Raw genomic sequence first — 16858 nt, forward strand, 5'->3', positions numbered from 1 at the left:
TGTGAAGGACATTGACATGTTACTCAAAATTTGTTTCACAAAGAATGGATTCACAGGTTGCAGAAACACCAATCCTTTCCACAATGAAACACACATTAGACAATTTCATCTTCAATGACCTCACCAATAAATCAAATCATTCAAGTGCAAACAAATCCATTCAATTGAGCATGAAAATTTCACATAAAACATGAGCCCTTAATAACAAACCCAGAAAAAGATAAGAAAAAATTGTCGTGTTGAGTGTCCATTATAAGAAGGGAGTCCTCTAAGAAACCCTAGCTTTCTTGGCATCAATAATTGACTCCATCAACCTGAGTGCATTATAAGGCTTCCCTTTTGCATTAACCACAACATAATCAAAATGCTAGACATGCTTCATCTCCTCCCTGGTAGTACTAATCCTCACCAACAACGACTACATAGTCTTCGTCTTTTGGTCCACGAGCCTCTCAACTAGTGCCATCTCGCTCTACGCCGCCACAAACACAAACACCGCCGACTTCCCGAGCACCTTCTTCAACGTCACAGCCCCCTGAATGTCAACCCTCAAAATGACGTCACAGCCTTTTGCGAGACACTCCCGAATCTTCTACTTCAGCATGCCCTTGTAGTCACCGTAGACCAGAGCGTACTCCAGCAGCTCCTCCCACTCCACCATCCCAAGAAACTCCTCCTTGGAGATGAAGATGTAGTCCTTCCCATCAACCTCGATAGGGTAGCGGGGCGCGTGGTAGTGGTGACAAGGAAATGGAGGGTGCAATAGGAGTCACGGAGGCGCGCAAAGAAGGCGTCCTTATCGACACCGTTGAGGTCACTGATGACGATGATTAGAGGGTTAGGGTTTGGAGAGAGAGGCTCTAAGCTGAAATGGGAGCCTATGGAAGCTTATAGGGTGTGGAGGAGGAGATTGGAGCGTTTTGATTTTTCCAAAGTAGGGATTGGGATGGAGCGTTTTTCGAGCGTCCCCCATTTTGGAAGAGAAGAAGGAGATTTTTTTTTTTTAGTAAGGTCGCAAAGATAGGGTGTACAAAGAGAATGGAAGATTGAGCATCAGAATAAGGAGAAGGTGCGCGAGAATGAGGAGACAAATTTCAAAGAATATATTCTAAGAAAATCGTCTTTGAATACTAGATTTTTAAGACAATTTTAATAAAACCATCTTTGAACACTTAATTTCTAAGACGGTTTTTATAAAACGGTCATCGTACAACTCTTGTTATTTAAAAAATTGTCACCACGTGACATTCTAAGACGATTCCGCATTACCGTCTTAGAATGTACGTTGTATAAGCCAAGTTTTTTAGTAGTGTATTTTCCCATCAACATATGTTTTATTTTTATGTTGTTATATTTATTTTTTGTCATATGGATGAGTGTTCTTTTTATTATCATTTGGAAATTGAGGGCTTTTGTGCATTAGTTTAAGGATTTTTTTTAACTAAATGGGGGTAAATTGTTTTTTAAAATTACCAAAGGCTAGCAAATTTTAAAAAATTATCTGGTCAAGGATAAGTTGTGTTTCATAGATACGACTTCAATACGAATGTCATGTTGTGTTTTACGACTTTTAAATGGTCTTTCTAAGTAGCAACTATGTTGGATCAAGTGGCCTCGGAATAATTAAGAAGGGGGGGTTGAATTAATTATTAACGTGTCTTGACTAATTAAAAATCTATCCTTCTTGATGTTACTAGATTCAATTAGGCTTTTACTACTAAGTTAAGAAAGTAAAGAACAGAAATAGAAACTTAACCAAAAGTAAAAGCGACAATTAAAAGTACACAGCGGAAATTAAAGAGTGTAGGGAAAAAGAGCACAAACACAAGATTTATACTGGTTCGGCCATAACCCGTGCCTACGTCCAGTCCCCAAGCAACCAACCGGTTCTTGAGATTTCTTTCAATCTTGTAAAATCCTTTACAAGCCAAAGATCCACAAGGGATGTACCCTCCCTTGTTCTCTTTGAATAATCAAGTGGATGTACCCTCCACTTGAACTGATCCACAAGAGATGTACCCTCTCTTGTTCTCAGTATAACAATCCCCAAGTAGATATACCCTCTACTTGTACCACAAAGGATGTACCCTCCAATGTGTTGGCACAAAGAATGCTGAGGCGGTTAGTCCTTTAAATCTTTGTAAGGGGAAACAAAAGATATCTCAGGCAGTTAGTCCTTTGAAATCTTTTGTTTAAGCGGAAGGGGAAGAATCAAAAGAATTCTCAGGCGGTTAGTCCTTTGAATCTTTTGGCAAAGAGAGACGAGAGACACAAAAGAATTCAGGCAGTTAGTCCTTCTATTCTTTTGGCAAAGGGAGAAGAGAATGAAAAAGATGAATAACACAAGTTTTTGAACAATGAACTTTTCTTGAAAGAGAAATTATTGAACAAAAACTCTTAGAAAGAAATTGAGAAATGAATCAACAATTTCTGTAAAAAAAAACTTGTTGAAAGATGAAGAGAAATGAGTTAGAAAGTTCTGTACAAAGCGTTGAAAGATTGATTGAAAGATGTTATGAAATTCATGACATGGTCACATATTTATAATCTCTTGATGACTCAAGTTAAAGTTTGTGACTATTAGCAATTTCTTTAAAACTAGTCACCCTTTAAAAATTGTGACTCTTTTGAAAACTAGTCACTTAAAAAGTTGTGACTTTTGAAAAAAATTTCAGAAACAAGTCACTTGAAGAATTGTGACTTTTGGAAATTTATTTTTCGAAATCAGTCACTGGTAATTGATTATCATCAAGGTGTAATCGCTTACACATCAACAGATGTGACTCTTCATGTTTAAATTTGAAAATCAAAACGTTTAGAAACACTGGTAATCGATTACAAGTATTGTGTAATCGATTACACAAGTTTAAAATGATTTGAAAATGTTTAAACACAAGTTGTGACTCTTGAAATTTGAAATCTAAAATTTTAATACACTGGTAATCGATTACATGCTCATGGTAATCGATTACAACTTTGTAAATCAGTTTTGAAAACAATGTTGGCTACTGGTAATTGATTACTACCTTCTGGTAATCGATTACCAGAGAGTAAAACTCTTTGGTAATGATTTTGTGAAAACTTCTTGTGCTACTCAATATTTTGAAAAACTTTTTTAGTACTTATCTTGATTAAGTATTCTCTTGATTCTTGAATCTTGATCTTGATTATTCTTGAATCTTGATTCTTGAAACTTGATTCTTGAATCTTCGGAATTTGCTTAACTCTTGATTCTTCGACATCATCAAAATAACCTTGGAAGGCATTGCTTCCACAAACTAGTGTAAGAATTTAATTCTGAATTTTTTAAAAAAAAAAACTTAAATTTTCAATATTAGGTTTTTCCAGAAGTTGTGTGTCTTTGATCCTGACTTTTAGTTTCCTAAAAAATTAGAGTTAATTTGTGGTTTGCTTAAAATTTTGTTATATATTTTTAAGAAATTATGAATTAATTTTTATGTTCAGGGAAAATTTTTTTAAAAAAATGTTCAAGAACTTAATTAAAACCCGTGCAATGCACGGGAGTTTTAACTATAATATTAAAAGAAATCATTTATATAACTTGAATTTTCCTTTCAAGGAATTTGATACTTTAATGTGAATATATTCATAGTAATTTTTTTACCATTTCATATAACTATTTATCAATCATTTTTTCTTATTAATATACTTTTTTGTCCGCAGTGTAACATCCCTAATTTATGGACATTAGTGATATATAAAATAGACACCTTTATGGGATAGTCTTTATATTTAATTGTAAAAGGAAACCCTTTAGTGTAGAAGCAAAGCTTCATGATGAATCAAGAGTGATTCAAAGATGTTTTGATGATAACAAAGATGATAACAAAAGATGATGACAAAGGTGATGACAAAAAGCTCAAAGGTCAATCAAAGAATGAGTTCAAGATATTCAAGATAGAATCAAGAACACTTCAAGATTCAAGAGGAAAGTTGATTTCAAGAATCAAGATTCAATAGATCAAGATTTCAAGACTCAAGATTCAAGAGATCAAGATTCAAGACTCAAGATTCAAGAATCAAGAGAAGGCTTAATCAAGATAAGTATGAAAAGGTTTTCTCAAAAATTGAGTAGCACATGGATTTTTCTCAAAACATGTTTACCAAAGAGTTTTTACTCTCTGGTAATCGATTACCAGATTGTTGTAATCGATTACCAGTAGCAAAATGGATTTGAAAAAAATTTCAACTGAATTTACAACGTTCCAATTGATTTCAAAAAGCTGTAATCAATTACAATGTTTTGGTAATCGATTACCAGTGCCTTTGAACGTTGAAATTCAAATTCAAATGTGAAGAGTCACATCCTTTCACATAAAAGCTTTGTGTAATCAATTACACTGTTTTGGTAATCGATTACCAATGATTGTTTCTGAATAAATCAAAAGATGTAACTCTTCAAATGGGTTTTAACTTTTTCAAATTGGTTTTAAGTTTTTCTAAAAGTTATAACTCTTCAAAATGGTCCTTTTGACCAGACATGGTCCTCTTGACCAAACATGAAGAGTCTATAAAAGCAAGGCTTTGTTTTGGATTCAATTATTCATTCAATCTTTCAAAGAATCTTTCTATCCAATCAATTCATTACAATCCTTTACAAGCCTTGAATCTCTTTGAACTTCTTCTTCTTCTTTGTGCCAAAAGCTTTCCAAAGTTTTCTGGTTTTTCTAAACCTTGAAAACTTGTGCTATTCTTTCTTTTCATCTCTTCTCCCTTTGCCAAAAAGAATTCGCCAAGGACTAACCGCCTGAATTCTTTTTGTGTCTCTCTTCTCCCTTTTCCAAAAGAACGAAGGACTAACCGCCTGAATTCTTTTGTGTCTCCCTTCTCCCTTGTCAAAGAATTCAAAACGACACAGTCTGAGAATTCTTTTGATTCTTCCCTTTCCCTTATACAAAAGTGTTCAAAGGACTAACCGCCCGAGAATTCTTTTGTATCCCCATTCACAAAGTATCAAAGGTTTAACCGCCTAAGATCTTTGTCTTAACACATTGGAGGGTACATCCTTTGTGGTACAAGTAGAGGGTACATCTACTTGGGTTGTTGACTGAGAACAAGAGAGGGTACATCTCTTGTGGATCAGTTCTAGTGGAGGGTACATCCACTAGGTTCAAAGAGAACAAGGGAGGGTACATCCCTTGTGGATCTTTGCTTGTAAAAGGATTTTTACAAGGTTGAAAAGAAATCTCAAGGACCGCAGGTAGCTTGGGGACTGGATGTAGGCACGGGTTGTTGTCGAACCAGTATAAAAACTCTTGTGTGTTTGTCTCCTTCTTCCCTACTCTTTTACTTTCCGCTGTGCATTTTAATTTCCGCTTTTACTTTTGGTTAAGTTTCTCTTCTACTACTTATTCTCTTAACAACATAAGTAAAAGCCTTAGAAGAGTAAATTTTTAATTAGTAAAGGTTTAGGAATAATTAATTCAACCCCCCTTCTTAATTATTCTAAGGCCACTCGATCCAACAATTGTCTCATATTTGGAATTGATGAGAATAGGATAACATAACCCAAATCAGGAGTCAAGGCCCACAAAGCGCCCCCCCCCCCCCCCCCCCCTCCCTCCCCCCACCACACACACACATGTTTAAGAGGAGAAAGGATAGTTAGAGGGAGAAAGAAAAGAAAGAGAAGCATAGATCTAGAGACTCACTGCCAAGAGCTCATTTCAACATGTTCCTAGAGGTGAGTGCTTTTCCCTTTCCCTTGAGTATTTCATTGATAGTTTTCCTTGATCCTTACTCTTTTCATTTTCATACACTACTCATGGGATTTAGGGAAGCTGATGAGTTAGAGTTATTTTTACTTAGATAAGGAGTTTTTATGTTGGGGTTCAATGTTATGAAGCATTAAGGATGATTATTTGTGTGTTTATTGTGATTTTGGAAGGTTAGGTAGCCATTAATGGTGTTGGAAGCTTGGATTCACGAGTTGCTGGAAACATAGTTTGGCTAAGAGACAATTTATGGCTAAGCTAAATTTTTGGCAAAAAAGAAGTTTGGAGAAATTTGGTTAAGCAACAATTTGTGGTTAAGCCAAATTTGTGGCTGAAAAGAATTCTAGAGAAATTTGGCTAAGCGAAAATTTGTAGCTAAGTGAAATTTGTGGCAGAATTGAAGTCTAAAGAAATTTTCCCAATCAACTATTTGTGGCTAAGCCAAATTTGTGGCAAAATGAAAGTATGGAGAAATTTGGCTAAGTAGAAATTTGTTGCTAAGCCAATTTTTTTAAAGATAATGTTATTTACCTTGAGTACTTTTTGGAGAGTTTCCAAACTAATTTTAAATAGACATATAATTGTTTTATGAACTATATAGAAGAAGTAAAGTTACTTTTATGAGAATTGTTCTTTTGTTTTAGATATTACCTTTCAAAGATGAATGTGGATAATTATGAATCTTATAAATATTGAAATAAATATAGTAGAATTATCAATAATATAATAAGTACTTTATTGTTGAGATGTTTAGATGATTAGTGAAATGTTATATCTTGAGAAGAATAACTTGAATGAATTATTTAAAAGTAGTATGTTATTAATGAGATGATGATACGTATGATGTGAGTGTGGACTTGATATTAGAATTGACCATAGATATATTGAATGAGTTGTTGTTGTTGTTGTCGTTGTCGTTGGTATATGTGTGTCCACAAAAATGTTCTGTTGTTGTCATTAGTACATGGTGGATGCATGGTTAGTGCACAGAAATGTACTAGTTACCGCTAATACACGGTGGGTGAACAAAAATATACTATTGTTGTTGGTATACGACATATGCACAGTTGGTGCACAGACATATAAGTAGGAATGTAAGTTAAGGGTGCTAGATGGGCTCTCAACCTAGTGCTGGATGTAATGACCCGCCTCGTCATCACAATATCATCACTCAAAAATGCGAGAAAATTTTAGATTTTTAATGAAAACTTCGTTAATTTGCTTATATAAAAAATATTATAGTAAATCTGAACTCCACAATATATATACATACATACACACTCTTAGACAACGCACCATTACTTAACCAAATACATACACATGAGTATAGTAGTGCAATGCACATCATTCACAAAATTAAAGGTAAATTTGTTCGTACATATAAATAAATTTGTGATTTACATCCTCATATCAACAAAAGAATTACAGAACCAACTATGAAGGAGTTTATTAACAAAACACAACTCTCTCCCAAAATAATCCCAACGTCATCACGTCGACTCGGCGGCTCCACAAAAGAAACTCACTCCTCGTCCTCTACTGTTGTCATTCTGCTCCCACAAACAAGGATTCGTGATCATCACAGGTACCAACCACAAGGTACAAAATGCAAGGGTGATTTCATTATAAACAGAAAACATTAACAAATATCATAAGCGCACACAAACATTTACTAGTCCAACACATACCCAACAACAATCATCATCAGTCCATCGTTCCAAACAATCATGCTCAGTATGATGCATGCACCTGACCTCAACTCTCAGATGCAATGTGGTACCATCCCCAAGGAAATAGCCTAAGCGTGTCCACACGACACTCCCACTTAGGAAAAAACTAGGCAGTAATTGTCAAGGCCACCCTACTGTGCACAGGCAACTTCCCCCCCCCCCCCACGGTGATCAGCCTGAGTCTCAAGGGAGTTCCAAATCGAGTGACACACCCCCTAGTACAAGTATTTCTCCTCACGAGAAACTACAAGTACTTGCTGGCCAAGTTACACTATTTCCGTGTCAAATGAGGTACGAAACATGGGCACCATCAAGTGCAATGACCATGGATAAACTAAAGATCCTAAGCCATCCCCCTCAAGAGATGCTTAGACTATTTAACCGCTCTATTTCCCCCACTAGGGACATCTGACAAGGTCAAAGCACCCCCCGATGAACGTACACAACATTCAACGTATGAAACATGGCATCATCAAGTACACTGACCATGGATAGATTAAAGATCCTAAGCCATCCCCCTCAAGAGATGCTTAGACTCTCTAACCACTCTATTTTCCCCACTAGGGACATCCGACAAGGTCAATGCACCCCCCATGTACATACACAACATGCAACGTATGAAACATGGCATCATCAAGTACACTAACCATGGATAGATTAAAGATCCTAAGCCATCCCCCTCAAGAGATTCGTAGACTCTCTAACCACTCTATTTCCCCCCACTAGGGACATCCGACAAGGTTAATTCACCTCCATGTACATACACAACTTGCATCATCACAATGTAATTTCAACATCATCAACATCTCGTCTCGGCATCACTCTCAACATGAACGTTATTTCATTCTCAATGGCATTATCAATAACAACAACATCTTCTCATATTAACATAATCATCAATAACATCATCAACTCATAGTGACACAATTCATCTATAACATCATCACAAACATCATCATCACCTCATATCAATTCATGACATCATATCAACATCAACAGTAAGTCACATTCCACTTATACATACATCTATAGTTCATGCCTGAGATTCACACTTCCCAGGTCTTCAGACCACACAAGTCTAACACTAAGGTTATTAAGCAATGATAGATATGTCACATCCCATTAGTCGAAAACATTATTTTTCTTGAAAACCAGCATGCAACAGGGACAGGCATACATCCCCATAGTTAGCTTCCCTGACCCCTAACTATGGCATTAAAAACTGTAACTATAATGAACTCCCCTCACTTATTGTGAGCTCTCCTTCAGTTCCTCTGTGCATTGCTCAAAAGTTCCCCTCGTTCACGCTCGTCAGTCCAAACGCGAGGTTTTATATACCAAATTGAAGGAAATTTAGTATAGATTTTAGGAACAAGGTTAATAACAACGTTCAGAGTCAAATACCCCTATCAAAACATAAGGGCTGAAGGGTGTTTCAGATTTTACTAAAAGGAAACATCATTTTGAAATTTTGATCACGCCAATGTGACCGAGGTTCGGTGAAAGTCACAAAAATAACATCAATGTCATAAAAGATAACTTTTACAATGTCTCATTCTCTAGGGTTTTTCAAAGGAAGTGTAAAAACACTCTATTACAGTACCCAGCATACAAGAGACACTAAGAGGAACTCAAACTAACTAGGAGAAAGGTTTAGAAATCAAGATTACCTTAGAGAAACTATGAAATTGAGGATTAGGGGATTTTCTCCACCGAATCCTTGAGGAGGATTCTGAGGATTCCGCTCCAATTAAAGTGTTCCTCTTAGTGTGGGGGTTCAATGGCAAGCAACGGTGGCTCACGGCAGCCATCGGTGGTCTTGGGTGATGGAAAATGAGGTTTTAGGGTTTGGGTGGTGTTTTGGAGAAAAAGAGAGTAAAAAATCATGTTTTTCATGCTGAGAATGTATTTATAACCTATAGATCTCGCTTAGCAAGCTCATCTCGCTAAGCTGGAGTCCACTTTTCACGCGTATCATGAGAATTCACGCTTAGCGCAACTTCCACTGCACTATGGCTCGCTTAGCGCGCCCCTGCTCACTCAGTGCAATTCCCTCTCTGGTTGGAATTGCGCTTAGTGCGCCCTTCTCGCTTAGCGAGACAACAAAAGTTGTTATTTTCCAAATACCAACGGTCAGACTGTGGAAACATGTCTTAGAAAGCTTCAGACAAAATTTTAAAATGATCCAACGGTTAACGAATCTGGGATCGTGATTTTACTAAGATAGGTTTGGGAAAATTCTAAAATCTCATAATTTCAACTTAGTTCAACAAAACTCCACAAAACTCAGCATCCACATCAATAAATTCATACACGACTAACTCAATTCATACCTCAAATCATTCAAGTCAACCATATAGTCAAATAACAAGATAAATACAATTAAACATCAATTTATAACTATAAATATTTCAGGGTGTTACACTAGAGGTTATCATGGTGGCTAACGAGAATGAGCCTACAGAATAGACGAATGGGAAAATCCATATAGATGTATGGTTTTGCAAACCTACAGAGGTAAGCCAATACCCGCACTTGTCTATATTCGATAAAACCACACCTCCTCCGTAAGGTCTAAGAGACTCTCGGATGGTCAGAGTGTGAGTACCATGTTAGGGGATGAAGCTCATTGGAGACCGCTCATATTGTGTTGAAAAGCTCAGAGTTTGAGTTTGAGGTAGCCTAGTTGGCTGCTAGTGTATGTTAGTTGTGATGACAATGGTCTAGTTGGTTGTTGGTGTGTGACAATTGTGATGTTTGAGCCTAATAAGAAATTTGAGGATTGATATGTGATTATGTTGATAAAAGTATGTCAATTGTTGATGATGTTGTTTAAGTAAGATGTTATGATGAATTCTGATGATTGGATGCTGATGAAAACTTTTGATAGTTGATGTTTGAATTCACATGGCGATGTCTGACGATTAATCTATGATGTTACGGTCTGTTAGTATATATTGATGTACATGTATAAGATAACTTTTTATGAAATGAGTTGGATTATAAACTGTTGGTTTTTATGTCTTATTTTTTAGGTATATAAAACCTAGCTTTATTTCGTTTTTCCTTGATTGGAATTTGCTTATGTTATGCATATGGATGAGTCTAACTTAGGGTTATTATGCAATTGACTTGTAGAAAGGAAATATGCTTAATAGAGAGGTGATACGAGCCTAATTGGGTAGTTAGAAAAAGAAGAGGTTGTACATATTTTCCATTCAATGAAATAATGAAGTGAGATTCTAGTGAGTTGTTAAAAATAAGAGAATGATGTTTATGTGTCATATGACACTGGTGGCTTTAGAGTTAGCCAAGATGATTAACTCTAGGTGCCTAACTAAAGTTTAAGCTATGGTCTCATGAGATATTTATAACAATGATTGATGAGATAATAGTTGTGAGATAGAGTACTTGAGAAAAGGAAAGGAGAAACCATGAAAGTTAAGAAAAAGATGTTTAGAATGGAGAGTAACCTAGAGTCCTTAGAGCACTCATTGAGATGTTATGTCTCATCTCTTCTAGTTTTCATGTTTATTTTATAGGTTAGTAGATGAATACCTCTTCGGAGAAGCTTGAAGCTTGGAGCTACTTGCTTGGAGGAAGATTATAGTATTTTTGTAACTCCAAATGTATGCGAACTTGGTTCATCTTGTATGTACCTTACTTCTATTTTGTAAGGTACATAAGTGTCAAGAGCTTTATTTTAAACTTGTTTATATTATATGTGCTTAAGTTTTAGTTTTCGCGTAGTTAATTCTAATATCTTATGTTTTAAATTTACAAAATTTAATAATATAAGAATGCAAAAGATAATATTTGTTAAGGTGTTAAAGTTTGCACTATATTAAAGAATTGTTTAATATCTCCACCAGCTAATAAATAAGAGAATCGCTCTTAATTAATTGTTTCAACAGAGGGACTTTGATAAAAAATTTGGTGAGAACTTCTCTCTGGGTTCCTTGTTGAACCAATCTCAGACTTATCAAGATAATCCTTGTGGCGTGTACCTTGACTTATCTTCCCTCTCTGGAAGTGGCGTCATCCAAAAACTTTGTGACCTATATCAAGCGATCCGCTCCTAGTAAGGATCACATCACCTTACTTCTTTTGTGCTTTACCAAATGATGTGGTTCATCCAAGAGTCTTATTGGCACAAATTCCTTTATATCAATGTGATGATACGTACTATGGTCTTGATCGTAGTTTCCCAATTATCAATTAAGTAAATATTAATTATGTTTCTTGAAATGAATCTATAGTAAGTAATTCAGCATATTGTATGTAGTATGGCATTGCCCATCACAATAGTGTGGTTCAATGGGTTGTGTATGAAATCTGAATGTTTTCTTACCTTCCATTCTTAATAAGACAAATATTTCTTTAATTTTCAGAGGATACGTCACTGTCTAAATAGCAATACTGATGATATATCGTAAGTTACTCATCTTTCAAACCATGTGAATAACATGAAAGTTGCATGAATGATGAACAAGTAGCTCACAGATGCTGAGGTTTGGTTTGATTTTTGTTTCATCCAAGTATCAAAATTATGTTTCTGAGAAGTCATCAAAGTACTTACTTGATACAATCAAACCTGTGAGTCATCTACTTTTTGGACTGTTGTGCATTTCTATTCTAACCTGATATGGATGAGGGGGGGGGGGTGGATTTGGTGACAATTTGTTGTTTAATTTACTTGGTTTTAAAATGAGTGAGAACATAGGGGAATTAAGAGTTGAGACTATAGTGAGGGTAACTGCTTTCTGAATTAACAGTTTTGGTTTTGCCAAAAGCTTATTTTATCTAGTCATGATTACGATCAGTGCACACTGTCAGTCATCAATCTAAATATGGGCCTGTAAACGAGGTAAAAACCTGATCTTGCCTAAATAGTCTCCTTGAGTGTTTGGACAAATTTAACTGAGTAGAGTGCAGCGCACCCTAGGTACTATAAGTTGGCTACAAGGAAACTTGTATCCTTCTTTCAAGTTTTTGAAAAACTGATATTAATGTGGCGATGTTAACAAAAGCGGAGCGGAGAAGAAATACAACCTCAAATAGGTTAATTTAGGTGTAAACTAGCAATGATGGATAGATTGGGTAGAGGATTCAGTATACTAGAGGTTTAATAGAGGGTAAATAGAAGGTAGAATTCCTTGGGAATTGACACAAAAACAAATAAGCTAACATGACAAATAATAGTATATCAATGTGATTAATTAGAAGTCTTAATTTTAAGGATAAAAAAATTATTTAGTAATCATATTAATTGTTAAAATGAAAATAATATAGTACTTTGTAATATAAGGTGAAGTCTTTATAAACAAAATACATTTTTTTATGGTTTAATATATTTCTAAATCCCTACAAATATATGGTGAATTTTTGGTTTAGTTTAGGTAAATTTCTTTTTTTGGTTTTGATTCTTATAAATTTTAAAAGTCTTGTAAAAAATCTTTATCACCATTTATTGATGACGTAACATGCATCTAGATCTATAGTGAAGCATGCCATCTTAGAGTGATAGCTAATGAGACATGTCTAGACACATGTCATGACCATGTTATCACTAAACTACGATAGTAATCATTTTAAGAAAATTATATTTCTCAGGACTATAACTGACCAAAAAGCTTTTCAGATAATAAAACTAAAGTTCCACATATTTAGATGGATTGAAAGCATATTTAAACATTTATTTATATCTATTTCAATTGCTTGCTTAACTAATGAAAACAAAAATGCCAGATAAAATTGTCAAAGAAAGTTTTGTCTTTTCTTATAGAAAAATCTGATTTCAATAAGTTTCACAGTTAAGCTTATTGCAGGTGAAGAAAATCCATCTAAGAGAAGAAAATTGACTTGTTTGTCGACAAGTACCTGAAAAACAACTATGATAGGATTGAGCTTGATGAAATAGTTCAAGTGGCTCTTCAATGTACTCAATACCTTCCAAGCTACAGACCAAAGATGTTGAAGTAGTTAGGATGCTTGAAGGAGATGGTCTTGCAGAGAAATGGGAGGCCTCACAGAGAGCTGAATCCACAAGAAGTAGAGGCAATGAACTCTCATCTTCAGAGCGCTACTCTGATCTCATTGATGACTCTTCATTACTAGCCCAAGCAATGGAACTTTCTGGACCAAGATGATTCGCAAAGTCATTGTGACACTAAGTTGGTTAGATAGGGCGAAGATTTTTGTGGGAAATGTCCTTCTGGCTCCTTCCACTTGTTAGAAGAATAACGTTCATATAAATAGATTGCACTTGAACTGTCAATAATAGTATTTTGGGATTTGAGAGTTTTCACTTATGACTCATTGCTTAATTTGCTTCTGTTTTTGGCGTTGCATTCTAACAGATTTTCGGTGCATGGTAAGGATAAGACATTGTGGTCATTGTGTAATATACACTAGAAAGTAATTTGGCATGCTGCACTAGTTCCATAAATATAAAAAATAATCTTATTAATTGAATACCACAATATTTGTATCGAAGAACATGAGGGGAGTTCCATAAAATATCTCATAGTATTGATTGTCAGTATTTATAGGAAACAAAAGTATGGAAACTACTAGCATGAAAGCCTGACAAAACTAACACTTGAGTCGTTAACTAAATGAAGTAATAAGAGAAACAAGTAAGCCCCCCACAAGCTGGTATTATTAGAATGAAAACCTAATAAGAAAATCGTACACTTAACTAATTAATTAACTAATAAGAGAATTTGGTCACAATCTCTTATTCGGACGCTTCTGCCCTTCACTTTCCTTCTGTGTCTCTTTGGTATTCTTCAGCTCCTCTTCACTCCTCGACCGAGACTCCCACTCCTCTTCATGCCGCTCTCATTGTCCTTCAGAATTATTCCAAAAATATTTTGAAGTACTCCAAGCATATTTGGGTGCAGGTTGTTGTTGTTGTTGGTGGTGTTGAGCCTGAAGTACACACACGGATACATACAAATGAGAGCATGGATTAAAGATTCAAAACAAGACTTGTGGTCGGTCTCTTAAATATCAAGTTGGGTTTAGTGAGAATGGAGGGACAAGGGGAAATTATGTCTGTGGGTGGGCGACGAAGAAAAACCAAAATTGAAAAACCAAAGGAAAAAGACAAATTAATCATTTAATCTAATGATGAAAAATTAAATTTCCTACCGTGTTAAAGTTAAAAAAAAAAGGGAAAAGACAAGGCGTGCAAGTTTTATTAATAAAAAGAAATATTAATCATTTAATCTAATGGTGAAAAATAAATGAATTCCCTACAAATTTTAGAATCTATTGAAAAAGGAAAAAGACAATATAATAGAAGATGTGCGAGTCTTAATTTTAATTATCCAAATTAAACAAAGTTAGTAATGTTACCCAACGGGATGTGCGTATTTTGCGACATGGCTGAAGAGGCACACTCACTCACTCATGCGCCTATTTTGTGCCATGGCTGAAGAGAAACACTCATACCTATCCTTACAATCACGCCTGTTGTGTTCTAAAGACAACAAACAATAGTAACATTTATATGGGTTATGTTTGGAGTAAATAGGTATTTTGGTTCCTGACTTTTGATTCCTTTTGCAAATTAGTCTTTATCTTTGCATAAGTTTTGCAAAATAGTCTTTGTCGTTAAATTTAAAAGTAACGCCGTTAGTGAGGTGCATTGCTAGCAATTTTAGTGTCACATAGACTATCTCACGTGACAAATTATCCCAGATTGTGACACGTAAACTGGACTTTGATGCAAAATTTAAAAAGTTGTCAAATATTTTCTTCTTCACTTGCTTCTTCTTCCTCAAATTAAGGTTTTTAAAGGTTCTCTCTTCTTCGTCACCAAAATACGCAAAACACGTGTTCTCAAATTTGATCATTGAATTTCCATCAAAACCTTATCTACCATTGATCTTTCTCGCGGACCCAACTACAGTCTGGGTGAGTTTCCATGCGATGCCCTAATTTCATTGCTCTGCTCTTATAAATTCACACCCTTTTCCCAACCCTGCATCAATCTATCACCAGAACTTGTTATCAGGTTCACGGCCGCTCCTAATTAGGGTAAAGAAAGCTACTTTATCTAATTTCACTACTGGGTTTGAAAATTATGCAATTTCATCATTTAATTTGACGCTGTTTTCTAATCATTGGCATTTTTTTTCCTCCCCCCAATCTTTATTGGATGACAATACTTGCTCATGTTGTATTTTCAAATGAAAAATCTGATTTTAATTTTTTTTTTTGTTTAAAATATATGATATATCCTTTTTCTTGCAGATGTTGTATTAGGACAAAGTTTTTTTTTTCTTTTTCATCAATTTTACTTTTGTGATTTTGAAAGCTTGCAAGTGTCTGATTATTATTTACTTGTGCTTTTGTATCCAGAGATTAGATTTTGTGATCTGCAGTGCACTAGTACTAAGATTTTGTGATCTCCACCATGTTGGAATTGAGAGGAGAGAAGCTTTAAAAACCCTAATTTGAGGAAGAAGAAGCAAGTGAAGAAGAAAATATTTGACAACTTTTTAAATTTTGCTTCAAAGTCCAATTTACGTGTCACAATTTGGGACAATTTGTCACGTTGGATAATCTATGTGACACTAAAATTGTCAACAATGCACCTCACTAACGGCATTACTTTTAAATTTAACGGAAATGACTATTTTGCAAAACTAATGCAAAAATATGGACTATTTTTTACATTTCAAAAAGATAGAGACTAATTTGCAAAAGGGGTCAAAAGTCAGAGACCAAAATACCTATTTACTCGTTATGTTTGGTAAAACTAGCTCAAAGTTAAAAGGCTTAAAAGCTAGATAATACTTAAAAACTGAAAATTTAGTTTATTAAATTATAAGTATTTGATAAAATTAATGATTGAAGTAGCTGAAAAATATAAAATGACAAAAAATAAAATAAAATAATGATTTATTTAAAAAGTGTAACTAAAAAATTGGATAAATATATTGAAAATAAACATGAAAGAAAATATAAAAAACTAAAAGTTAGAAGTTAACATTTTAAAAAAATACTACTTCAAGTAGGGTTTAAAAAAAACACTAGAAACTACTAAAAAAATTTATTTACCGAATACTCAAACAAATATTTTAGCTAATAAAAAATACTAAAAACTTACTAAAATACCTTACCAAACATAACCATTATCATTATAACACGTTATTAATTGAGGAAATAATGTTATTTTCTGCTTTAATTAAATTTCATCTTTTAATGAAAACATCGTAATAATTAATCTTATTTATATATTATGCCGTATTTAAATTTCATCTTTTAATGAAAATATTGAAAGAGTCTCATCTATGTCTTATGTCATGTGAGTCTTAGGAATTACTTTAATTAGAAAAAATATCTAATCTTATTTTTCCATCAACATATATTTTACTTTTA

The 16858-nt window shown here is 34.5% G+C and overlaps 1 pseudogene; it reads right to left on the bottom strand.

The window, feature by feature from the left end:
• Window positions 1–268: 268 nt before the first annotated feature.
• LOC114409201 lies at window positions 269–973 on the bottom strand (annotated as a pseudogene).
• Window positions 974–16858: the final 15885 nt, after the last annotated feature.

The sequence above is a fragment of the Glycine soja genome, chromosome 1 (genome assembly GCF_004193775.1).
Source record: "Glycine soja cultivar W05 chromosome 1, ASM419377v2, whole genome shotgun sequence".
NCBI lineage: Eukaryota > Viridiplantae > Streptophyta > Magnoliopsida > Fabales > Fabaceae > Glycine > Glycine soja.